Source organism: Pseudorca crassidens, chromosome 5 (assembly GCF_039906515.1).
Source record: "Pseudorca crassidens isolate mPseCra1 chromosome 5, mPseCra1.hap1, whole genome shotgun sequence".
NCBI classification, from domain to species: domain Eukaryota; kingdom Metazoa; phylum Chordata; class Mammalia; order Artiodactyla; family Delphinidae; genus Pseudorca; species Pseudorca crassidens.
The window spans coordinates 41,822,222-41,849,086 of NC_090300.1; the positions used below are offsets into that span (position 1 = coordinate 41,822,222).

At 42.9% G+C, this 26,865-nt stretch overlaps 1 long non-coding RNA gene across 1 annotated transcript in view; it reads left to right on the plus strand.

Annotated features, from left to right (window-relative positions):
• The window catches only part of LOC137224415 (uncharacterized), a 29,257-nt gene extending 6,698 nt beyond the window's left edge, over positions 1-22,559 (plus strand). The window contains exons 2-3 of the long non-coding RNA XR_010943335.1: positions 17,378-17,533; positions 22,461-22,559. This is a non-coding gene — a long non-coding RNA (uncharacterized lncRNA). The remainder of the gene's footprint in view (positions 1-17,377; positions 17,534-22,460) is intronic.
• Positions 22,560-26,865: the final 4,306 nt, after the last annotated feature.

Sequence of the window (26,865 nt, forward strand, 5' to 3'; positions counted from 1 at the left end):
TTGATTCTCAGACAATGCAAAGCAATGAAAATCAAACACTATGTAAACCATTTACAAGGAAAGGTGGAGTTTGCTTAGGAAGGACAATTTGGGAGTTATCATGTTTTCCGTTTATACAGAAATTCATTCCTGGAATAGCTATTCTCCTTAGCAGGTGTCCCTCTGGCCCCTCATTAGGCATGGCCAGGGGGTGGGCCATGAAGTGGCTGTACCCTGAGTGCCTTCTTCAACATGTGGCTTCCTCAAGTGAATTTTTCAAAGTACTATGTTGACTGGACAATGGTTAAAACTATGGTGAGGGCTACCCTGGTGGCGCAGTGGTTGAGAGTCCGCCTGCTGATGTAGGGGACGCGGGTTCGTGACCCGGTCCGGGAAGATCCCACATGCCACGGAGCGGCTATGCCCGTGAGCCATGGCCGCCGAGCCTGCGCGTCCAGAGCCTGTGCTCTGCGGCGGGAGAGGCCACAACGGTGAGAGGCCCGCGTACCGCAAAAAAAAAAAAAAAAAAAAAAAAAAAGATATAAAAGATAACACATATACACTGTTCTTTGAAAACCATTTTGGAGAGTCATCGGTTATTTAAAAATGAAGGCTAGGGCTTCCCTGGTGGCGCAGTGGTTAAGAATCTGCCTGCCAATGCAGGGGACACAGGTTCGAGCCCTGGTCTGGGAAGATCCCACATGCCGCAGAGCCACTAAGCCCGTGCGCCACAGCTACTGAACCTGTGTGCTAGAGTCCCCAAGCCACAACTACTGAGCCCAGGTGCCATAACTACTGAAGCCCGCATGCCTGGAGCCCGTGCTCTGCAACAAGAGAAACCACTGCAATGAGAAGCCCGCGCACCACAAAAAAGAGTAGCCCCCGCTCGCCACAACTAGAGAAAGCCTGCGTGCAGCAACAAAGACCCAACACAGCCAAAAATAAATAAATAAAATAATTTTTTTTAAAAAATGAAGGCTAATGAAAACGTTTATATTAAACCTATTTCTAAGTTATTAATACCAGCTTTTAGGGGCTGTTAGAGGCTGACTACTATTCAGAGGGCAGCAAGAGCTGAGGGAGTAGATGAGGTTGTCCAGGCGAGGGTGTAGAGAGAGGAGCTGAGGGCCTGGAGAGACAAGGTGAGCACATAGATTTTGGAGAAGTGCAAAGTGGAGAGCCTCACAGGAGACAGAACAACCAGCCAGAGATGATGGGAGGAAAACCAGGAGAGATCGCTGGGTGATGTAGACACCGAGAGAGTGTTTCCAGAAAGAAGGAGTGACTGTTAATAAATTATCTTAATGAGCTTTGTAGATTTACTCCATGATAGAATTTTTGCTTGCTACTCAAGCTTCAGAGAGTTCTGCACCTCCCTAGATACTTCTGGGGTTAGCGATCCAGAAACATATGTAACCTACCCAGGTACTTTATATAAGTTTTGAATAAGTTTCCCATGGTCATGCTTCCTGAACCAAATACTGAACCCCATGAGCTGACAGAGGGGCAAAATATTTGACGTCAGGTTGCTCTAGAAAACTGTGAGTGAGGACAGCCATGGGTGTCTCCTCCCGGCCTTTCCTTTGAGCACTGAGGAATCACAATTAGAATGTCTTCATGTGAAACCTCTCCACCCCTCAGTAATTTTTACTATCTAAATAAAGATGTTGTCCAAGACCTTTACACCTTTTTCAAAATAAAGATTATCAGGAGTATTTCTGCTCTAAAAGTAGTACTCATTAGAGAACATTCTCATTACGTAAAATATAAGAAATTAGAGAAAATCACCCATTATACAGGGATCTAGTCTCTTAACATTTTTAAGCATGTTTTTTCTCCATCTTTTTTTCTACAGCTTTAAAATTTTCTTTTTGACAGTTCTGAATAATTTTTATACTCTTATGTGTTGTTTTTTCTCCATTTGATATAATACAGTTTCCCACTTTAAAGTCCTCATAAAGATTATTTGTAATAGTTACATTACATAATTTAATTAACAAGGCCCCATGGTTAAACATTTGTATGAATTTCTAATTTTTATTATTATTAAAAACTCTGCCTCTAACACATTTATTTTTAATGCTTTTACAATTTTTTACAACATTTGTTATGTGTGGTAGAACAGAATATTTAATTTAACAGATTAAGAAATATAGGTGTTCTTGAGGCTACTGATTTATTTCGCTAAATTGCGTTCTAAGTTGGGTCCCAGTAGTCCTTATTGTAAGTTCAGGCTTTAGAGTCGGATCTGGGTTGAATCTTGACTCCAGGGGCTGCAGTGAGACCCTTAGAGACGCTCACCAATGGCAAGGGTGCCACCAGCCCAAGCCCCCAACAAGTAACTCAAAATAAATTCAATACCCAGCTGAAAATATATTGTGAGGAAGGCTAAGGAATAGATATTTCCCTGTGATGACTACCTTTAATGCTTTTATTTTTTTGACTATCAAACTTCAAACTCTATGTTTTCCCTCTTTTTTCGTGCCCCTATTTTGCCAGACCCCTTGGCACATGTTGTTTCACTTTGTAGAGTGATGGAGCCCCAGAGAACCACCCTTTGTGCCTGTGAGAATTCAGCAAGGTCAGCAGGTTTCTCCAAACCTTATCTTTAAACTGAGGATAACAGTATCTATTTTATGACCTTGTTTTAAGAGTTAAATCAAGTTTGCTCGCTTTGTATAGTATCTGTCATGTACTGATAGTAAGCACTCAATAAATGATAGCTGCTGTTGTTATTTTTTTATTTTTTGCGGTACGCCGGCCTCTCATTGTTGTGACCTCTCCTGTTGCAGAGCACAGGCTCCGGACACGCAGGCTCAGCGGCCACGGCTCACGGGCCTAGCTGCTCCGCGGCATGTGGGATCTTCCCGGACCAAACCCGTGTCCCCTGCATCGGCAGGCGGACTCTCAACCACTGTGCCACCAGGGAACCCCGCTGTTGTTATTTTTGAGGAGATGTGATGGTTTACCTTCTTAAACACCAGCAAAGTATGACAATACTTACCATTAAAAATTTTTTAATCATGTAATAATTTTAAAAAATGGAGTCTCAATCTTGTTTAGTTTACTTTTCTTTGCTTACTAATGAGGTTAAACCTTTTTTCCGTGTGTGTTAATAGGTTATATTTTCATTTAGAATTGTGTGTATGGGTTCAAATCTCAGTGCTTCCACTCACTTGCTGTTACAAGGCCTTAGGTGGCAAGCAACAGAAGACCCAGGCTCAATGTGACTAAATAAGAAATGTACTATCTCCCACACGATAGAGCCCCAAATAGAGCCTCTGGCAGGCCGGGTGGGGTGGGGGGCGGAGTATGATTAGGATGCCGGCCTTTTTCCCTGCAAAGACTTGGTTCTGACCCACCTCCAATGATCACAACACGTCTATAGCATCCCCAGGTATCACACCCACACCCAACCCTAAAAGTGTAGGTGAATTTTCTTCTGTTTTCTCATTGGGAAAGAACTTTATACTCTAAAAAAAACAGTGGGAAATTAGTACATAAAAAGATCAATTCATTTAAATTCACAAGCATTGTTAATTTCTTTAGGATATTTATTGCATTAGGTATTGCTTGTTTGGGTTTGCATTACTCAGAGAAATGCAAATTAAAATCACAACAAAACAACACTACACATCTATTAAATTTGCTAAACTATGAAACAAACCCAGAGACAAACAAACAATAAACTGGCAATACCAAGGGCCAGCAAAGATGTGGAACAGCCCATTAAATTTTCATATAAGCCTGGTAGGAACACAAAATGGTAGAGTGAAAAGGCAAAGAAGGCACTGTCTGTTTATAAGAGCGAGAAGTTATTTCCCACAAGCCCGTGAGAAAATTTCTCCCTGTCATTTTCTTAGCCAGAATTTGGCACTTGTCCACTCCTAAACCTAATCACTTGGCAAGAGGAATGGGTCCACACCTTCAATAACTGAGACTATTGAGGACCCATCTCCTGGGCCAGGGGCAGGGCCGTGAAAGAAATCAAGGTGTAAAATGAGCCAGGGGCTGGGAGGGAACACACTACCGATAGGCAGAAACAGCGCCTGACCCTTGAGGTGAGTGACTAGGCAAGAACCTTCACACCTCCGACCCTCAGGTTCTTCCTGGACCAACTGGGGATGGCCACCTTAACTGAATGTTTGCAAGCTATCCAGCACAGACTTGACCTGGGCTAGGTGCTCAGAAATTGTATTTCTGCTGATTTCAATTTATCTGAATAAGCATTTTATATAATACAGTTGGCCCTTGAACAACACGGGGGGAGAGGAGGGTTAATCCGCGTGTAATTTATAGTCAACCCTCCGTATCGGCGTTTCCTCTGCATCCCCAGATTCAACCAGCCTCAGACTGTATAGCACTGTAATAGTTACCATTGAAAAATATCTGCATCTAAGTGGACTCTCGCATTGCTAGCCAGCATTTGTTCAAGGGTCAACTGTAATATGTTGTCTTTCATATTGATGCAAGATTTTTCTCTAAGGATATTGAGGATATATTAACTGGGAGAGTAAGACATCTATGGAAATTTGTAATGACTGTGTGGTCAAGCTTATTTAATCTCTTCTTTTAAAAAATTTCTTCTAACACTATCAAGCTTACAAAGTGCTTCCAAACCCTTTTGCACTTCTCTTCACTGACACCTAACACAAAGCCGTATTTTTGCTTCGAGTCTTTTTTTGATGTGATTTGTTTCATTCTGCTCTCTTTAACCCGTATTGGATTTGGTATGGTCTAGTTGTCAAATGAGGATCTACATTGATTTCTTTCCTTAAACTATAACCAATTGTTTCACTATTACTTATTAAATAATGCTCTCCCACATCGATCACATTGATCGTGATACCTTTGTTACAAAGAATTATATTCTTATACAATTTGAAGCTAGAGACCAGGAAAATCTCTCCTCGTGAAAACCAAGGGAGCAGGGAAGACACAGCCCAATAGCCACTCCCTGCACACTCTGCAACCAAACCTATAAGTTTAAGAATTGGCAGTTGCGTAAAAGTTCAGTTTTTCTACCTGGTCGATCGCTCATCCTCTCAAACCTTCATTTAGACATTTGGTTGACTTTCTGTAGCTTCCCTTATATCACATCCTCACAATGCTGATTAAGATCATTATAGGTATAGTTATTTTTCCTGAATGTTTGACATGTCGGAAATAACCTAATAGATAAAGATATGTAAATTCAATGGAATGTTATATCCTAACCAAAAATGAACAGAAATGAAGACAATAAAGAAGACGAGGAGGCTGAGGGGGAAAATGTTTACTAAAATATCTATAAATGAATTGTATGAGCAACTTAATTACAAGTAGGCGTATTGGTCAGTGTTTGATTAGATGACAGAAGGGCTACAGGAACTAGGGCAGCTGTGGAGAGGCCAGAGCCTGTCCTAATATTTGTCTCTCTGTCTCTATCTGTCTCTGTCCCTCGCTGTCTTTCTCCCCCACACCCTGCCCCACACCTCTCTCTCTCTCTCTCTCTCTCTCTCTCTCTCTCTCTCTCTCTCTCTCTCTCTCTCTCCCCTCCCCTTTCTCATTGTTACTTTTTCCTATTTAACTTAATTCTCTTGCACCACACTTAGCCTTTCTCCTTGGGGGTGGCGGACACGATGCAGACAATGACTACCAGAATCTACAGCTCTGTGAGCCAGTTTGAAAATTTTTAAATCCTGGGTATGGATTTAAACTCACAGACTCACAGGCTCACCTTAGGCCAATCAGCGCCATCTTAGGAATGTCTACCTTGATGGTCAGACTTGGAACAAGACTGTCCCTGGCATGAGGGAGAAGGGCTAGTGTGACTGGGCGTCTCATCAAGATCGTTTGATTCGAATGGAGAAGCAGCAGCTTCCCAAAGGGAATGTGGGTGTGTTGGGGGGAAAAGCAGAGGGGAAGATCCAGGGAGAAGCGGCCAAGGTGCTGAGCAGACAGATAAACAACAGCTGCAGTCTTCAAATTGGCATGCAAGGTCATTTGTGACTCTCCCCTGACCTGGCCACAGTGTCCTTTTTCCTCCTTTTTCCTCCTTTTTCCTCCCTCCGTACTCCTGATCCTGTGTTAAGGACCTTGAACTAATTAGAGCACTGCATCTCCTGGGCTCCACTTTGCACATGCTGTTCCTTCTTCATCTGAGCTCTCCTACCCCTCCTGTCTCCATCTGGCTAGTTCCAGCTCACTCTTCAGCTCACTGCAGCTGTCACCTGCTCTAGGAAGGCCACCAGGATTCCACACTTCCCCCATCAGAGTTAGAATCCCGTTAAGTGCTGGTCGTACTCAGGCTTACGTCTAGCACAGCAGGTATCACATCAACTTGCAAAACACTCCCACTAGTTTAAGCAGAAAGGGATTTATTGCAGGGTAGAAGGTAGCTTACAGAATTTCAGAGAGGCTAGGGAGCCAAGCCTGGGTGTTTCCCAGCCTGTGAGCGGCACAGCCAGGAGAAATATCCAACATCCTATAGAAACCCCACAGCCGGCCGCTGCCTGCCACTTGGCCTCTCCAGAGCTATAGAGACAGGACTTGAGAACCCTTCCAACAACGGTCACCGAAGAACCAAGCGCCTCCACCACCCTTCCTGCCTGAAGGGGATCGTGGCCACCACTTCACAGTGTTTTCTTTTACCCTCCACATCTCTGGTTGGCAGAAGCCTGGTCACAGAGAGAAAGGAAACTGGGAAATGTAGTCTTTACCACAATAAACAGAGGGTTGGAGTAGCGTTGAATGAGCCAGTCTTCAGTATCTTCCACAAAAACTCTGTTGTTAAAGGCATACACATTTATGTTTTTTATACTATCTTGGTGAATAGTTTCATAATCTATATAAAATCTTTGTGCCCAGAAATACTTTAAATTTAGCATCCACTTTACCTGATATTAGTATTGCTAAGCCAGCTTTATTCTGGGTACTAATTTCCTGGTATTGTATGTCTTTTTTTCCCATCCCTTTATTTGCAATCTTTCTATGTTATTTTGTTGGTGGTGTATAACTTGCAAGTAGTGTGGATAACTGGATTTTTTAAAAAGCCAATCTACGAGTCCCATCGTTTAATAGGCAAAGTAAAAATATTCATTTTTCACTGTGATTAGGAATCAAACAACTTATCTCTGACATTTTATAGTTTCTAATTTATAAAGACTGTTCTTTTCTTCCCTACTGTTCTTCTTTTGGATTGTCAGGTTTTCCTAATTCCTTTTCATTTTCTTCAACAAGTTCGGAAATTACACATTCTATGTCTAGTTGATTAGTGGTTTTAACAAACTTAGGTTTACATTTTCCTAATGAAGTCAATAGCTAATCCATATCTCCAGCCTCCTCCTGGACAAGACATTAGAACAGTGTAACTTCCCTCCTGACTCACCACTTTCCCCGAAGTCCCATGTTATCATTGTCTAGATTTCTCAAAATGTTTTTATCTGAGCTTGGAAAGAAGAAAGAAGTTTCTCTGTGTGGTCACTCTACCATCTTGATCTAGATGTTACAACAGCCATGGGATGGATCTCTTCCTTTCTCCTAGTTCCTCCTGACTCACAGCCTTTCACCTGCATCCTTGACTTCCCGTTTCAACCATATTGTATGAAGACCCACAGCTCCCTCCCTCCCTACCTTACCACTGCACCATCCTGCAGGCCTTCAACCTGGGAGAGGCAGGCAGGTGCTCATGCACTGAGGAACATGTGCCCTGAGCATGAAGAACATAAAACCACTGCAGTGTCTCAAGCCCCCTCACCCACTCTTGCCTTTCTCTTTTTCAGCATATGACCTTGCCTCCTACTTCAGAGGAAATAGAAGCCATCAAGTAATAACCCTTAAAAATTTATTAATATTTATAGAGGCAATGAATGCATACATTTGTCATACAGGATATTTACGAAATGGCCACAGAAGCTGAGATGTTGTTAAGAATATCAAGATAGGGCTTCCCTGGTGGCGCAGTGGTTAAGAATCCTCCTGCCAATGCAGGGGACACGGGTTCGATCTCTGGTCCGGGAGGATCCCACATGCCGTAGAGCAACTAAGCCCATGCACCACAACTACTGAGCCTGTGCTCTAGTGCCCGTGAGCCACAACTACTGAAGCCCACGCACCTAGAGCCCGTGCTCCGCAACAAGAGAAGCCACCACAATGAGAAGTCCACTCACCACAATGAAGAGTAACCCCTGCTCACCACAACTAGAGAAAGCCCGCGTGCAGCAACGAAGACCCAATGCAGCCAAAAATAAATAAATAAACTAAATTTTAAAAAAAGAATATCAAGATATTGTAAACACTCAGAAGTGTAACTTTCTACTCATATTTGAAGATCATGTCATGTATCCATACCACAAATATCTGAGTCCAACAATTGCCCTATTGTAGGCGCTGGGGATAGAGAGTGAATAAAATAGACAAGGACCCCACCCTCATGTAGCAGGTACTCCAGAGGAAGGCAGGAAATGAGTAGTCAAATAAAATAATTTCAAATGGTGGCAGAGGCTTCAAAGAAAATAAAATGGAGTAATGGGTAGGAAGCAGCATGTTTGAGGGAAAACGAGAAGGCTGGTGTGGAAAAGCATAAAGAACAAGGGGAATGAAGTATGAGGTGAGGAAAAGAGGGTGGGAGCCAGACCGTGACATCAAGTGTAGCTTCCATCCTAAGTGCATTAGTGTGCTGTTGACTCTTTTAAACTGAAGTAAAACATACACTGTAAGGTGCACAGAAAGTGCACCACTTGATGACAACACGCACACGACTCAGGAAACAACCCCCCCAGTTCGAGATACAGAACATTTCCAAACCTCAGATGCTTCCCTCATGCCACTTCTCTGTCTAGCCGTCCCTCCACCCCAGTCCCCAGCAAAGGTAAAGCCCAAGTAACCACCAGCTGGCCTTCTATCACTACAGATTAGTTTTTCTTATTCTTGAACTTATAAATCGAATCATACAGTACAAACTTTTGTCTGTCTTCATCTGTCTGTTTGAGAGATTCATCTTTGTTGTTGCGTGTGCCGGGAGTCTACTCTTCTTTTTTTTTTTTCTGGCTGCACGGTGCAGCTCGTGGGGTCTTAGTTCCCGACCAGGGATGGAACCCATGCGCCCTGCAGTGGAAGCATGGAGTCCTAACCACTGGATCGTCAGGGAAGTCCCAGGAGTCTATTCTTTTCTATTACTTTTTATACTTTGTTATATAAATACATAATAGTTTATCTATTGTGCTGTTGATGGACATTTAGATTGTTGCCAATTTTTGTCTATTATAGATAAAGCCTCTATAAATATTCTTGAACATCTTATAGTGGACATAGGCACTCATTTATCCTGGGTGTATATATATACATACCCAGGAGTGGAATTGCCAGGTCATGGGGTAAGCATATGTTTAGCTTTCTTAGCTATCACCAAACAATTTTCCGAACTCATTACATATTCCCTTCCACTAGCAGTGTCTAGAGTCCTAGTTCCTCTATATTCTCAGCAATACTTGGTATTGTCAATCTTTTTAACTTTTAAAATTGTAGCCATTCTGGCAGGTGTGCAGTAGTCTCTCATTGTAGCTTTAATTTTACTTTCCCCGATGGTTAATGATGTCAAACACCTTTTCATATTCCAACCGTCTATTTGGATTTTGACTTTTGATAGATTTAAAGCAGGAGATTGACCCAATGAGTAGCTTTTAAAATATCTCTCTGGGGAATTCCCTGGCGCTCCAGTGGTTAGGACTCCGAGCTTTCACTGCTGAGGGTGTGGGTTCAATCCCTGGTCGGGGAACACAGATCCCGCAAGCTGTGGGGTGTGGCCAAAAAAAATAAAAAATAAACTCTCTCTCTGGTTGTTCTGTGGAGGACTGACTCCAGGGAGCCCAGTGGAGCCAGAGGGCACTTTTAAAAGCCGATTACGTAGTCTGGGAAGGAGAGGTAGGTAGCTGAGACTAGCAGTGGCAAAGAAGTTAGAAGTGAAAAGATTCAAGACATATTTTGGAGGAGGCCTGCCAAATGTACCCATAGGCTGGATGTGGGAGAGAAAAGGAGGAATCACCGATGATCTGAACAGCTGAATGGCCAGTGGCGCATTTTCCACAGGGTGGAAATTTGCGGGGGGAGCTGGTTCCTTGAGTGTTAGAAGGAAAGTTGTAGGAGATGAAAGAAGAGACTGAATCACACCATAGCAAACTGTGCTCCTTCCCGAATAAAAAAAAATTCTGGACACAAACTGTGCTCAAAGGAACATTCTGGGCACTGAGAGAACTGCCCTGGACTTTGATTGGCTTCCCTGCCTTGCAAATGAGCTCTGTAGCACTGGGCAGTGTGAGTTTGCCAGCAAAACTTCTATAACTTCATTTATCACTCATGTCCTTGGGGTTTTATTTTTCCTTCCAAGAATAAGTACATCTCCACAAGATGAAATGAAAAATCCAGAAATTTAAAATTAGATTAGTTTGGAAATTACTGGAGTTTTTCTTCTCGTGTAAGGTCACTCTGCCCTTTCAGGCCAGTGCTGGGGAAGTGACACATTTCTTTCCGTCTCACACTTCTGCTTATTTTCGTGCAATAAAAAAGCAAATCCTCAACATTTCAAATGCTTCGTGCATGTGGCAAATATTTTTATTGTCATTTAAACCTTTAATTTGAAGTTATAGTATGTAAAAAGCAGGGTGTCAGACCACTAGTTTACCAGGCCACTTCTATGTGGAAAATTTTGTACTTGCAGAAATAATAAGCCGACTCTCCAAGTCTCCATGACATTAGGCTGCCTGCTGCTTCGATTTGTGGGTGCTTTTCAGTTCTTAAACCGGTGACAATACTACATAAAAGAGGGGCCTCACGATTGATAACGGCTTACTACAGATAGTCCCTGTACTAAACAGCAACCCTATGAGATATGCACTATTGTTATCTCCATTTAACATATAAGAGAACTGACTTCAGTCATTTGCCCATGATCGCTTGGCTGGTAAGCGAGATCAGAACCCAGGTTTATGTGAATCTGAAACGAATTCTTTTGATGGCTCCCAAGCTGGGAGAGTGTAGAGTGGAAGTTAAGCGTGTATCTGCCAGAGCCAGGCATCCTGGGTTCCTATCACAGCTCTTCCACTTACTGGCTGTGGGTTCCTGGGCAGTCTCTGCTGGGGACCATCATGGTACCTATCTCATTGGGTAAGGTAAGAATTAAATAGTTAACATATACAGTATACAACGCTTAGAACTGTGCTTAGATTATGCTTTGAGAGTTTTAGCAATTACTTTAAAAAATAGCTTTATTAAGATATAATTCACATACTACAATTCAAACATTTAAAGTGTACAGTTCAGTGGTTTTTAGTATATTCAGAGAGTTGTATGACCATCATCATGATCAATCCTAGAGCATTTCTACCCAGAAAGAAACCCAGTCCCCATTAGCGAGCACTCACCACCCTTACCCTACCTCCAGCCGTAGGCAACCACTAGTCTACTTTCTGTCCTTATAGATTTATAAGAATCTGTTGAATATACATTGCCTATTCTGGACGTCGCATGTAAATGGAATTGTGTAATATGTGACCTTTTGTTTCTGGCTTCTTTCTCTCGGTATAATGTTTTAAGGTTCATACCTGTTGTAGCAGGTATCAGTACTTCATTTCTTTTTATTGCCAAATAATATTGCATTGTATAGATATCTCATATTTTATTTACCCATTCATCAGTTGATGGGCATTTGGGTTGTTTCCACTTTTTGGCTAATATGAATAATGATGTTATGAATACTTGTGGACAAATTTCTATGTGGACATATATTTTCATTTCTCTTGTGTATATAGCTAGGAGTGGAATGGTAGCTATTACTTGGCACTGCTCCCCTCTCTCTATATATATATATCTCTGAAAATGCAGACAGATAATTCTCACAGATAAACACATACCTTAGTGTTTTTGTTCTAAGTGACCTAATGAGGTAAGTATCCTTCCTATTTCACACCACAAATGAAGAAACCGAGACTCTGGGAGATTTGCCTTATTGTTTCTTGGTCTGCAGCTTTGCCCATGATATATACCTTTTTAAGCATGCTCTCCCCTCTGCCCCTTGCCAATCTTTTGGGTTTGAGCTAAGACTCTACTTCTTGCCAGGAAACTTTGCTCAGACCCCACGGGTGGGTCAGGTGCTCTGCTCTGTGCCTCCATGATGTCCTGAGCATTGCTTTACCATAATCTTCGTCATTTTCTACTACACTTATCACAACTACCAGATGGTAGGACTCTAGGGAAGGAATACTGTCTTCCTCAACTGTGTCTTTCATACCAAGCACAAGCCTGGCATGTATTGGTTGCTGAATAGATACCAGTGGAAGTTAAGAAAAAAGAGAGGAAGAAATCTGGTCCAGATACATGATAGAAAGTAAAATCTTTTCTGTCACATCGTGCAGCCTCAGTTTGAATTGACAAAATAGAAAAACCAGGGCGTGACTATTCGGATCAGAAAAAAAAAAAACCCTTCACTTTATTAAATCACTGAGCACAACCTTCTTACAAATAGTGAGACCTCCTGGGAGAATGTTGCCTAAAAGATGTTGTGTGTGTGCCATAGGGCAGTGGTCCCCAACCTTTTTGGCACCAGGGACCGGTTTCATGGAAGACCGTTTTTCCACAGATGAGGGAGGGGGAGATGGTAAGGCAAGCGCTGGGGAGCGGTGGGGAGGGCTGGGGAGCAGCAGATGAAGCTTCGCTCGCTGGCCTGCCGCTCACCTCCAGCTGTGCGACCTGGCCCCTAACGGACTGCGGACCGGTACCAGGCCCCGGCCCAGGTGTTGGGGACCTCTGCCATAGGGATACCCAGGATGGTTTTACTGGTGCATGAGGACATTTTTTTGCTTAATAGCTAATTATTTATCTCAATCTATATTAGAAATAAATATAACTAGGATATCAGACCTTTTATATCATTGTTCAGGAGCAAGTTAAAGTCTTTTTTTAAACATTAGGACTATTCAAAATGTGTATTAACAGTGGTGAAGATGAAACAGACAGCAAGCATGGTGTAGATATGGTACAAAAGAATTCAAGTTTAAGGACACTATTTAAGGATATTTAAAATATAAAACGTACCAAGTACACTTTATAAAGCTAAGCTTTCTCCAGCTTGACTGGGAACATGGATCACCTGCAGTCGTCCTAAAATTCAGATTTTGATTCAAATAGGTGTTATGGACTGAACGTTTGCATCTCCCAAAACTCATATGTTGAAATCTAATCCCCAGGCATTTAGAGGTGAGGCCTTTTAAGAGGTAATTAAGTCGTGAGGGTGGAGTGCTCATGGATGGGATTAGTGCTATTATAAGAAGAGGCCAGAAAGCTAGCTCACTCTCTTCCCACCATGGGAGGACACAGCAAGGAGACCGCCCTCTGCAAACAAGGAAGAGGGCACGCACCCAGAACCTGACCAAGCTGGCACGCTGCTCTCTGACTGGTGGCCTCCAGAACTGTGAGAAATAAGCCACCCGTCTGTGCTAAATTGTTATAGCAGCCCGAACAGGCTAAGCCAGTAAGTCTGGGGAAGGAACTGAGATCCTATATTTCCAACAAGCACCCAGAGAGTGCTGACCCTGCTGATCCCAGGCCACACTCAGAGCAGCAAGGTCATAAAGCATAACTGAAAGTGTAAAGTATTGATAATAGCAATACTACTACCTGCTGTCTTTTCAGGTCTACTAGGTACTGGGTACTCTTCTAGGTGGTCGATAAATGTTAAACTTCTCAATGCTCACAAAAATCCTACAAGGTAGTGATTAATATCTCCAATTTACAAATGAACATTGAAAAAGCAGAATTGGCTTGGCTTTTAGTCACAACATTTTCTTCCCCCACACAGTAAGACACACAGGCAGAATGGAAATGATAGTATCATTGTCTTTATTTTCATTATTAATATCAAACAGAAGAAATCAAGCTACAGGAGCCCGCACCACTGCCATGGCTTTGGCCAGTGAAGGTTTTCAGTGTCTGTTCTATTCACATGTCCTTTCTCTGGCCTCATTGTGAGTCAGAAAGTAATCTGGTCCAGGGATCAAAGCCTGAAAAGTTTTCCCATTTCCTTCCCCACATTCAAAACAAAACAGCTCTGGGCAAGGGATGCATTTCTGTCCCATGGTTATTTGATGAAGGAAAATAACTACTAAAACCTGATTTGGAATAAAAAATCATACTTAAAATAAATATTAACCACCTATGGTAAAAAAAAAAATACACACACATGGACACACACATACACGTACAGACACACATGAGAGTTTCAGCTTCTGGCAGAGGAGCTGTGCTGTTGTCTCTGGCTGATAGTACCAATTCATTCCCACATGGGTGTTCTGTGAGTTAACTACTTCACATTTATGTGGTTCTCTTTTCGTAAAGATTCCAAAATGCCTCATTAAAAATAAATCCGAGAAAAAAGTAAAAGCTAGGTTTCCTTTCAGAGGATCCTAGGGCCCCTTGTAGCTGGTGGGGAGGAGATTTTCTATTGCTCTGCACAGACCACCAAGGTGCCTTAGGTGTCCTCCTTATCATAAAAGACTTCACCAGCGAAATTTACCCCCTACTTGGCTAAACAGCCAAGATTTCAAGAGATTTCAAAAACCTGAGGGTTTAGGGCTCAATCTGGCCTGCTCAATTGGGCCTTTTTTTGTTGTGTTGTTTACTGTCTGTATAAGTCAGATGCCCGGTTTCACTTAAACAAATCAGAAGACCTAGCAACACTGGACCTAGATTTCTGCATTAGCTTTAGCTACTTGTAGGGGTGGAATGGCCGTCCCTCTTGACTGTACCAGCAACTTTCACTCATGTCTACTACCTGCCTGGCCCTGTAGGCTTCTGAGTTTGGAATTCCTGATTTATAAGCAGGATATATAAACAGCCAACATTTGCTCATCATTATCCTGGGGAAACTCTGGCCAAGGACGTTGGAACCCTGACAAACAGCTTCCTTTTAACAAAGCAAAAGCAGCTGGCTGACACAGAATTATTCACTGAGTTTGTGGAGACTGGGTGCGCCCTGATTTAAATGCTATATTGCTCAAATACACAAGCAACAAATCCCCTGTGTTCCTCCCTGTAGAGCAGCTGGTCATCAGTTGGTATACTCTTGGCTCATTTCCTGGGAGGCTCATTTAAAGTGCTGGAAGGGAGTTTAGAGGTGGCCCAGTAACTTCCCTGTCTAGTTTGCGGGTTAGCAGGAGGTGAACTTCCTGAGGGTCATAACGGTCCATAGAATGGATGTACAGTATACGGTAGAAAGACATGACACCCAGAGAACTGAACTACTTTTATTTTTTTAAAAAAAGCAAATACCTTCTTGTACTCAATTTAGAGGGTGGAGAACATGAGGTCATCTGATCTTTTACTCATTCCATAAATATTTATTAAGCACCAACGTTGTGCCATGCACTGTGCTAAACTGGGGATGTGAATGATGAAGGAGAATGAGTTCCCTGGCCTGGAGAAGTTCAGTCTGGAGGTTGTTATCCAAATATTTATACCCTGATAGCGACCCGAGAGGTTGTTGGTGCCGTCTTACAGGTAGAGCAAAGACCTGTCCATTAGGGTTCCCAAAGAGATCCCACAATACTCCCATCTGTTTGCCCTCAAACAGATATATTTTGCCTCAAGAAAGATTTTCCAGAGGTCCTACTGTTCTTCACCCCTAAGACCCCTCCACCAACATAAATACCCTGGGTAAGGGTGAAATCTCAAAATCCTCCAGGGCCTGGCAGCTAAAAGATGAGTGGGAGACGCCACTCAGCGACTGCCAGCTGTTGGTGGGCCGGAACACTGGTCCAGTGTTGCCGGAACCTCAGGGTTTGTGAGAGAAGCCAGAAATTGGGATTTTAAAAAAATGTGACATCTTCTTTTGTGAGAGTTAGGGTTCAAAAATATTTTTAAACCCAGTGTAGATCATCAAAAATGGCAGATTTCATCAAAAGGCAGATTTCAGTCAAGGGTCCCCAGATTGTGATCTCAGTTCCGGGAGACCCAATGCCCCACCCACTCACTGTAAGTAACGCAAATCTTACCAAGAACTGGCAACCTGGAATTTGCCTTTTCCAGGAAGTCCCAATGGGCCTTTCATGTTTTTGAAGATCCAGCACATGGAGATATTGACTTCCTGCATATCTCTCTCTCTCTCTCTCTCTCTCCCTCTCCCTCTCCCTCTCCCTCTCCCTCCCTCCCTCCCTCCCTCCCTCCCTCCCTCCCTCTCTCCCTCTCTCCCTCTCTCCCTCTCTCCCTCCCTCCCTCTCTCCCTCTCTCCCTCTCTCCCTCTCTCCCTCTCTCCCCCCTTCCCTCCCCCTCTCTCCCCCCCACTCTCTCTCTCTCAGTATTTCTCTTTCTTTGTTACTCTTGCTGTCTATCCAAAAATATTCTCATTATAAGTGTGAAACTTGAACACATTCGTCAATACAAGTTATTCTTTAAGAGTAACCTTTGGACGATATGTGTATCAAAATGTAATTGGGTTCTTCTGACACTCAAGCTTAACTGTCACATTCGCGTCATTCTGGCTTGGAATCAGATCCTTTCCTGGGCACTTTTACTTTTGGACTGGTCTTGAGCTAAAAGTCCCTGAGTGGCTTACCTTTCAATGCCTGCAAAGACTTCATTCTCTACCATTCACAGGTGCTCTATTTGCCCTACCTGGATTGTATAAACTAATTACATGAAAGATTTTGTTTTGATTTTCCATCTCCCTGTTCTCAGAGCTGCTTTCTTTTTATCCAAATTCGGCTGAAGAGAAACAAGGTAGAATTGAGAATATAAAGCCTCCCTGGTTTTGTTTTTATTCAGAGAAGATATTTTCAGTCTTTAATTATTTTACTGCAGTTTCTCACCTCATTAGGACCTAAGTTATGCACAATAAGTAGAATTAATTTTAATTAGTAGCCCTGAATTGTGAACTTCCCTTAGCAAATCCCAGAAAAGCCCTCAGCTTTAATAATGCTTCAGATTCCCTGCCTTTCTAGAACAGTATTTGAAAAAACAAAAACAGAACCGATATATAAACCAGTTTCCCTAACGCAATATAGTTATTTAAAACATTCTAATCACCTTGGGATGCTTTGACGAATGCTGGGTCTTTTTTTCCTAATCTCCTTCTAGTTGCCATCAAAAGAACCTGTTGAGTATCGCGGACACTGATTCTTCTCTAGAACTGCCTGTCCCTCGGGAATTTAAAAATGATGGTTTGATCATCATGACTTCAAGCTGAGGCCTTAGTAGTTAGTAATGCCTAAATGTGATCCAATTTTCTGAGAATGAGGAAAGTGACAATTTATGGAAATCAAGACAATAATAATAGCTGGCATTTTTAAATTGCTTGCTACATTCCAGCATTGTTCAAATCACTCTGCCTCTGTCAGCTCATTGAACTCCTATTATCATCCCATTCTTCTAGGTGGCATAGCTGAGGCATGGAGAAGCGGTGTGACTTGCCCAAGGTCACAGAAGTGGGAGCAGAGCACGGATTTGAATCCACACCCTCTGCCCAGAGCCTGAAGCCTTAACCACTTGACGGCCCTGCCTGCTGGGACTGAGGAAAACCGAAGCAGAGGTATGGTTGAAGCTGATGCTTTTTCCTTGTTTTTTTCCCTTAGTTTGCCTTGGGTAGCCTTAGTTATTCCGTTTGTCCCAAATTCTTCATTTGTAAATTCCAACAGTCTATTTCCCAGGATGTTGCGGCGACTCATTATTTAAATGTATTCATAGTTCCTCGGAAGGCGACTCATTATTTAAATGTATTCATAGTTCCTTGGAAGAAAGGCTACATAAATATTACAGAACCATTTAAAAATAGATGAAATGTCTTCACCTGAGTATATGACGGTCACGTTTCTCATTCTGAACAAATGAATGGGTGCTGACTTTCTGAGTCCCGAGCATGCAGTTGCTCTGGGCCCCTCTGCGTCATCTCACAATAGGGGCTCACATCCGACTCCTCAGACTAGAACGAGGCCCCCTGAGGCCTCAGGAAACCACCTCCCAGGCAGTGGCTATGCCTCCGTGAGCCTTATTCTTCAAACCTTCCACTATGCTAAGTGCCAAAAGAGAAATATGATGAAGCAGCAGGAGAATGGATAAATTATGATGTACTCATACCGTGGAATACTACTCAGCAAGACAAAATGAACTAAATATTTGTACAACATGGGTGAACTTCCCAAGCATTTATGTTGAAAGAAGACAGACAAAAAGTAATACACGTTGTATCATTTTATTCATATAAACTTTAAAAACAGGCAAAACCCAGGGTGATGGGTGGGGTGTGTATAGGCCAGGAAACTTAGCGTGGAGGGAATGTTTTACGTCTTGGTCTGGGTGTGGTTAACCATGGATGCAGACGTGTGTGACAATCGTAAGGCCATACACTTGTGATGAATGAACTTCCTACATATTATACCTCAATAAAAAATAAAAGGAAAGGAAAAGTACGTTTGTAGAAGACTGTGCAGCTGCAGATGCATGGAGGGGATCCACAGCCAGAGCTGAAGGCTGGGACCAGCTTGCAGCGGGGCTTGGATGTCAAGCTAAGAGGTTCGCCCTTTAGGTAGTCAGCCCAGGGCCCTCATGAAGGAGCCAGGGGATCGGATGGGAGTGTTGAAATCTCACCCAGCATCATTTGGCAGAGAGGGAGGCCCGGAGCGGGGGCCAAGCAGAAAGCTGGGAGATGAGATAACTGGAAATAGTCCTCATCTGAGAAAACTAGAATTGTATTTCTACTCCCTTGATGAGTAGAAATCATCAAGCACATGTTGGGTGATACACATGTCCACCCATGAGGCTGGGGGAGCAGGCGGTAGCCACGTGGACCCACCGCACCACCCAGGCACGCGGACAGTGTTTAAACAGTCTGTATGTAGCTACACCACTGCAGGCCCAGAAAGCCTTGGGGCTCCCCAGGGCAGGCTTTCCCGGCTCCCCGCCCTGCTGGGCTTCTCCTACGTCCCCACTCCTCACTCCTGTCTGGTTGCAGTTTTCTTCTTCTCTTCACAGCATTTGCATGGAGGAGGAAGAAGCAGGCCCTGCTGGCCACACTGACCTAAATAAAATGCAAGGGTCACCAGGTCATCTCCATGGGGATTGTATATGATTTGCACATTCTCACTCAGGCATGCTGTCAAAATTTAAGACATTTTCCAAATTAAAATTAAATACTGCTGACTTAAAGATAAGCATTTTTGAATAACTGAATTGAACATAGATGATTTTTTAATGCAGGTCCTTTTTTTATATTTGTTTTGAGCTCTTTCTACTTATTCAATGAACATTTCTAACAAAAAAACTGAAGTTTATCTGTTTATGTGCTTTAAATATGTATACATTGGGCATAGTGCTGTGTCAGTAATCTGGGCTCTTTTCTGACGTAAGCTTTTTCAGGTATGGTCATGTATTTTTCAACAGACACACTAAAGTAGCCACTTACAGGCCATTAAGTAAATAAGATATTTGGGTTTAAAACAAATGCATTTCTGCAAATGTAATACTCTAATTTTAAAAATGAATTTGTGTGTGTGTGTGTGTGTGTGTGCACGTGTGCGTGCTTGTGCATGTGTAATGTACAAGTACTAATTTACAAATGAACCTTCTGGTACTCTCAGAATGAAGTTGTGTGCATTTGTTTGTGTGATTACTCTCTCCTCTTTCACATGGCTACCTTAGTTTCCAGATAATATATTTTTATGAGTGAGAGAGAAAGAGGAAACCATAGTACCTCCTGAGTCAGGAGGAATGGCTCAAAAGCTCACCAGGCCAGTCGGGAGCAGAGACACTAATAGATCCAGGGCCTCAACTAGTGTTTTAGCAATTCCCACATTACTTCAGAGTCTAGTATCCTCTAATCTCACATTTATATCTCCCCAAGATTCATGTGAAAGCCCCTCTGGTCAGTTTTAAGTATGCACTGTGGTTCAAAAGCAACTCAGGCTTCCAAAGAAAACCACAATCCAAAGACGAAATCAGAATTTCTTCAGGATTTAAGTGGGCATTTATCTCAGTCTTACGATTCTTAGACACTCGTTTCCCAAATAATCTCGTCTGAAAGAACACATCTGAAATGTTCCACCTCCTGCAAGAATGTACAGTACAATGATTCCCTGTTCCAGGACATTATATGCTTTAGTGAGTCTTTAACAGACTTTGGATACTTTGTTTTCCTACTGAGGTGTCAACTGAACTCATAATTGCGTTTAGGATCACCATGGCTTCCTTCTGACTGATCTAGTACAGACTTAAAGACTTCCTGATGTCCAAACCTGAGAACATCATCACCCATGGGGTCATCGTGAAAGTAGTTACAGTTGTCTTTAAAATCTGCAAACAGTTCTCAGAATGGCTAATGTGATGTTTGCGCGCACACACCCCTCCCCCAACTCAAACTATTAATTTGGTTGTGCTGGAACTCTTTGGACTCATCTATACAGCCATTTATTCTGGAACGAGTTCATTTCTTGCCATGAGAATTGGAGCTATTTTGTATTATAGCTTTTGGACCTGATTGCTTCCAACTGGGATAATTTTATCCATGAAAGGTTTTCTCTTCTCTCTCTCATGTTTGAAGTTTTCCGTTGTTGTCATTGTTGATTCCTGAAGATATGGCAAGGTTTCTTTTTCTTTATATCATCCCAGCTAAACTGTTTGGTGTTTCACAAATAAATAATACATAGCACATAGTCATTCATTCAGGAAAAGAAAGTTAAGTCCCACTGAATTTCCTGGAGCCAAAGAACACCCCTTTATCTTTTCTCTCAGGGGGTGTTTAGGATATAAAATTAGAGCAAACCGGAGGACATGTTAGCATGCATCAATGTGCTTTGGCTGCCAAGTACAAGAGGTGAAATGAGTCTCTGATAAATATCTTAGAGGGTACACACTCGTACTGGACAACCCAAAAACGACTGCCCTGTACTGGGAAGAACACAGTGCTCCCTTCAGTAATTTAGAGGCTTCTGTCTTTGCTTGTGGCAGCCCGTACACACTGGGTAGCTCAGTTGGCTGGAGCATTAAGTACCCACTGCTCCACAGGAGAGAATAGGCCCAGAGTTCTCCGGGGGCTCTGAGATGGGAATGCCTGGCACGGACCCCAGGGGAGGGAGTGCAGAGATGGGCCCTGACCAAGGTGGGCTGGATGCCACCGGGAGCCATCTGGCCGGTAGGGCCTTTCTGAAGTTGAGGGACACCAGGCTTACTTCCATTTATTTTCAGGGTCCTGGTGTATTATAAAATAAATGCTGAAAAAGGTATTGAAATTGTGGCATATTTTAAATATTTGCAACAATTACAGCTACAAATTGAACATCTTTTTTTCCCATTGCTGTATCTCTGGGGTTGTTTTACCTCATTGGAGCTTATAGCCAAAGTCTACATTTGAGGCCCTCAGGGAATGGTAGGCTCTGGCCTTCCTGGGACACCACTGCCCCTAGTTCATGCCCAACTCGGACCAGACAGCCTGACAGGCAAGGCCCACACTGTCCTTAGAGCTTCTTTCTTACCCTATCCTCTGTGCCGTCTGTGCCCCCGAGTAAGTATATGTCAAATACGTGAACTGAATGTTCTTTAAACATAAGCAAGAACTTTTTAATCTCATTCCTCTTCTGAAATGACTCCTGATTTGGCTCCCGACTAACTGTGCATCTTACCCACCTTTGACGTTCTAGCCAAGCTCCATATTTTCTTTTTTTTTGATATGGACCATTTTTAAAGTCTTTATTGAATTTGTTACAATATTGCTCTGTTTTATGTTTTTTGGGGTTTTTTGGCCACGAGGCATGTGGGATCTTAGCTCCCTGACCAGGGATCGAACCCCACACCCCCTGCATTGCAAGGTGAAGTCTTAACCACTGGACCGCCGGGGAAGTCCCAAGCTCCATGTTTTTTTATGAAGTCTACCCGTCGCAGTCACTGTACCATATTTCCTGGATATGCTCAGAAGTCCTCCTGCGCTTTTACCGACAGAAGCATTTACAACAGTGTGACACTCCCACACCTCCATCCCCAGCTCCCACCCCGGCCTGGAGAATTCAAGCTCTTTTCAGTCAGGAAACATGTCTTATTCTTCTTTTGTATCTATAGCGTAAGGCCTAAAATTTCATGGGCTACCTTGACATCTTTGAGCCCCACGGGGCCCCAGAAGCCTAACCATAAGTTCTCCTGCTTTTGCCAGATGTCCCCCACCCAGTGGGTAAGGCACCCCACTTGGGTAGTTCCCCTATTAACCCCACCAGCTTCATTCCCCCGGTCCTCAACCTGATGGATATTAGTTCCCTGTCAGCCATGAAGTTGTTCAAACTAGCCAATCACATCCTCCCGCCGGAACCAGGGGTCACCCTACCCTCTGGTTAATAGAAAGCCTACCTCCTCCCGCCCCTGCTTATTTACTCAACTCCCAAGAGCAACCCCCACGCGGCCCTACGTGGTGTGTGATGTCTTCCCACAGGCTGTGAGTGTATGTGGCTAATAACCTGCTGTCCATCTCATCTGTCCAGGGCCAGGTGTGGTATGTTTGGCCATCTTGTACTACTTCGTGTGAGGAATCCCTCCTTCAATGACGGGGTGAATAGGAGGTGATCAGAGCAGTATCCTAGACAGAGCTGGCACTCAACAACTTTGTGTTGATTCCATGATCTTCCTTCTGTGAAGTTCCTAGCCCCAGTTAGGAGACTGGAAATTAAATAAATGTTCACTGTAGATGACGACAGATATATTCTCCTACAAAGAATCCACATCCATTAGAATCATACAGCAATGGCTTCCATTCACTTAATTATATTTCAAACAATCTTTTCTCTACTACTCACCATGTCGTTGACCAATAAAAGTAAAGTTGCCTTAGGGCGAATCTGTACTTAATTTCTATACTACTGATCTGGCATCTACATTGTAATTCCTAATTGCTAATAGAAATAAACTATAACATTGTCCACTTATGAAAACAAGATGCTAAGTATCATTTGATATGATCAAGAGACTAAAATAACTGAAAGCATATGAGAACTCAGGCTTTTCCCACAAAAGACTTTACTTAATCTGCGCCATCGCTTTCATTTATCTCACTTCTTTGTAAGCAAAAATGGCAACACTAAAGGCACTGAAAATCAAATAGCATCTTCCTCCAGGAATGCAGTTAGCATTAAGCTTATTAGTGCTTCAGAGAGAGTTTCATTGGTTACTCTTCTATTTTATCACTGGGTTTCCGAAGGTCCAAGAAAAAAAAAAAGCCACATGTTTTTACTTCTGAGGGCTCCTGCTTATCCTAAAGCAGCAGGTAAAATAATGCACAACAGCCAGCAGCTCTCCCATGCAGTTTCCAACTCACACTCATGCTCACATGGGTCACCTCCTCCCAGCGCCCTGCCACTCCTCTCCTAGGGCTAGTGCTGGTGACTCAGGGACAGAGGTTCTGAGATGGAGCAGGAAGGCTGATGAAACCTCAGATCCACGCTGGTACCACTCCTCCACCACACTGGGCATGTCATGACTCGCTTTCTAGCCTCAGCTTGCCAAGAGGAAAACTCCAGGAGGCAAAAGCTATGGGAAAATGGTCATTAAATAATTCCAGAAAGCTTCAAACCATAAGCCAAGTACAGGGCCCTTCTCTAATGCCTGTCCCTGTCAGGTGCCTAAAAGTCTGCGCTCCCAGCCTCTTCACTGCTCCTTCTCCAGAAGGGATGGCATGCGTGAAATACTCAGTATACTGTGATGCACATGTGCTGATCACGTGATAATTATAAGGCTATTGCCCGAGGCAAGGGTATGCGCTCAGGGTGGAGAAGCAGACAAGGAAAAGAGATTGCCCAACAACCCCAATGGCTTGCTACTGGTGTCTAACACTTCACTGGCATGTGGAAGAGGGAGCCAACCGGGCCAGGCGTGCGTGTACTCGTTAGTTCTGCAGGCTCCACACGTGGATGTCTTAGCTGCGCACCACGCAGGCGTCAGTTCCAGAGCGCGGCTCTCCATGCTTATGCAGCTCCTGGCCTCTGCCTCCAAAGGAGGATGGACTTTGCTTCCCACAGCAACTGGAAAAGGCGGAAGTACAAAATAAAAGGCATTTTCCCTCCTTTACAGAGAGGGAAGGCAGGGTGCCAAGCCCCTAAGAAAAAGCAGAAATGATTCCTCTTGAAATAAGAATTCTGTGTCAAATGGAGAGAGCTCTTGGGAAAGCATCTGGTTTGCAGTTTCTTGTACCCAGAGTTTATCTGCTTTGCTGCTCATTGCTGCCAGCTTAATCAGCCAAAAAAAAAGTCCCCACATGTGACCTGTAGATATGGAGACCTTTCTCAGTAGTCAATATACAAACTTTCCAGATTTATTTTAATTTTTTCAGAAAAAAAAATCAAAAGAGAAAAATTGTTTTTCCATAATCCAAGTATCCAGTACTAATACTGATACACTAATGTGTATATTCCAGTAGTTACATGGGTACATATATGTATGTTTTAAAAGCAGAACATACCATATAGTTGTGTGATCTTTGTAAATTTTTTAAAAATTGCATCATGCTTATATTTCCATGATAAGAAATACCTATATCTACTTCATAATTTTTAAGGCTGCAAGTGGATGGATATGCCAGTCAATTCTCTATTATTAGATAGTGTGGAAATGTTCCATTTTTCTGGATCATAAAATCAAGATGCCCTCTCTGTATAATTGGGTTCTCAAGCTGGCAGGTCAGACTGGCTTTTTGGAGCCTCCACATTCCTGCTAAATCTCACCTCCACCCTTTTCTAAATGCTACTCTGATTCCTTCTAACAATTTTCATCATAATCCATACAGATATTACACAGAAATTCGATATTCCTTTCACCGTGGTAAGAAAACACACCTAGGAGTCAGGGAGCATGGATCCTAGTCTGACATCTGGCATTGTGTAAAGAAAGTTCTGCGCAACCATTATGGACTGAATTATTCACCCCCCTGCGCCTGTTCACATGTTGAAGCCCTAACCCCTAGTACCTGCAGCTGTATTTGGATATAGGGACATTAAAGAGGTGATTATGTTAAAATGAGGCTTTGCGGGTGGGTGCCTCTCTGTGGACACACAGAGAGACCTCAGAGGAGTTTGAGCAGAGGAAAGGCCACATGAGGCCACAGCAACAAGCTGGTTGTCTGCAAGCCAAGGAGAGAGGCTTCAAAAGAAACCAAACTTGCCCACACCTTGATTTTGGACTTCCAGCCTCCAGAACTGTGATAAGTTTCTGTTGTTTAAGCCATCGAGTCCGTGGTGTTCTATTATGGCAGCCCTAGCAAACGAATGCAGCAAACGCTGAGTAAATGATTTGAATCCATGAGCCTCAGTGTCCTTCCAATAAACTAGGGGGTGAGATTCCGAGATCTGCATGATTCCTAAACCTAAATCTGTCATTTATTTTAAATGAGATTGGTATTGAAGAGAACACTGAGCTTCACTAGCACACACCCCTGGAAGTCCAGAGGACAGTCAGAGACTTCAGGGCTGTTGATTTAGTGGAGTCACCATGTTTTCAAGGGCCCACATCTTTTTCTGTTTCTTTGTTCCGCACACCACAAGTGTGGGCTTTGTCTTAAGCCTAGGTCTCTTTATGGTTCCCAGATAAATGGCTGTCCACAGCAATAGGGCAAAATCCTTCCTTATTCACAACCAGAAGTGGGGAGAGAAGGCCAGTACCCTTCTACTCATATTTCATTGGCCCAAAGGGCTTAGACCTCTCCATTCCCAACTTAATCACTCACTCAGAAGTACAGGTCCTGTGAAGGGCTTGGATTGATCATCTGGCTGGAAAGGGTGTGGAGAGTTTACTGTAATGTCCTCTAAAGCTTGGAGTAAATCATTTCATTGCTGGTTGGCTATGATTTCTGTGTAATCAGTATGCATACTCAGGAAAGTGACACCATAATCTGCAAATATATTTCAAGCATAATAACATTTTTGTGAATACTAAATTTAACAATTAATGTATGAACATAACTATATAGTTCAGAGACACTTAACTAAATATTTAATGAGTTTTGATATCACTGTTTTCTTTGTGCATTTAGAAGCCAATACATTTTTTTCAGGTTTAAAATATTCAGACCCCTGAAAAGCTCTTAGACTCCAGGCATCGTGCACAACGAATAAAAAGGCCCCAGAGGCAAGACTAGAATGTGACGGTAATTAAGAAAATCAAAAATGTGATAAATGATTGCGTTCTTTGCCTGAAGGAAAACTGTTTATGGGCGAAACAAAATCCCTCAGGAAGGGGGAAGCAAAAATAGAAAAAAATTTCAGTGTGTATCCAGGGAAATAAATTTTGACCACTAAAATCAAAGATGTGGGCAGGCACTACTAGAATCCCCTTTTCTTTACTAATATGTCCTGCAGCAATGTGTCCAGCAAAAAAAATAAATAAATCAAAACCAAAGCCAACAACAAGGGCAGCAACAACAGGAAAAACCAAAAGAACTGTAATTCCTCTCTCTCTTGCAAACTGGGATCTTTGTTTGACATAATACAGGCCAATGAGAAACAAGTGAAAGTCCACTGAAGATTTCTGGAAAAGTCTGCTTTCCTATTATAGATGTCTCCCTTCCTCTTTTTTACTTTTCTTTTTCTTCTCCCTACCTGGAATGCAGATTTATGGCTGGAGGTGGAGCAGCCATCTTGTGACTATAAAGTGACCATGAATAGAAAAGCCCCATGCCAAGGTTATGGTAAAATAAAAAGGCAGAAAGCACCTGAAGGTTGATGGTATCACGGAGCTGCTGCACAAGTCCTGAACTGCTCACCTCTGGACACAAGAGAAAGAGAAACACCTACTTGATAGAGGTATCTAACTGGTTTCTATTGCATGCAGCTGAATAGGATCCCTATTTAATGCAGAAAGCCTCATTGATATGGCAGCATTTTAGTTGGGCCTAAGGATGAA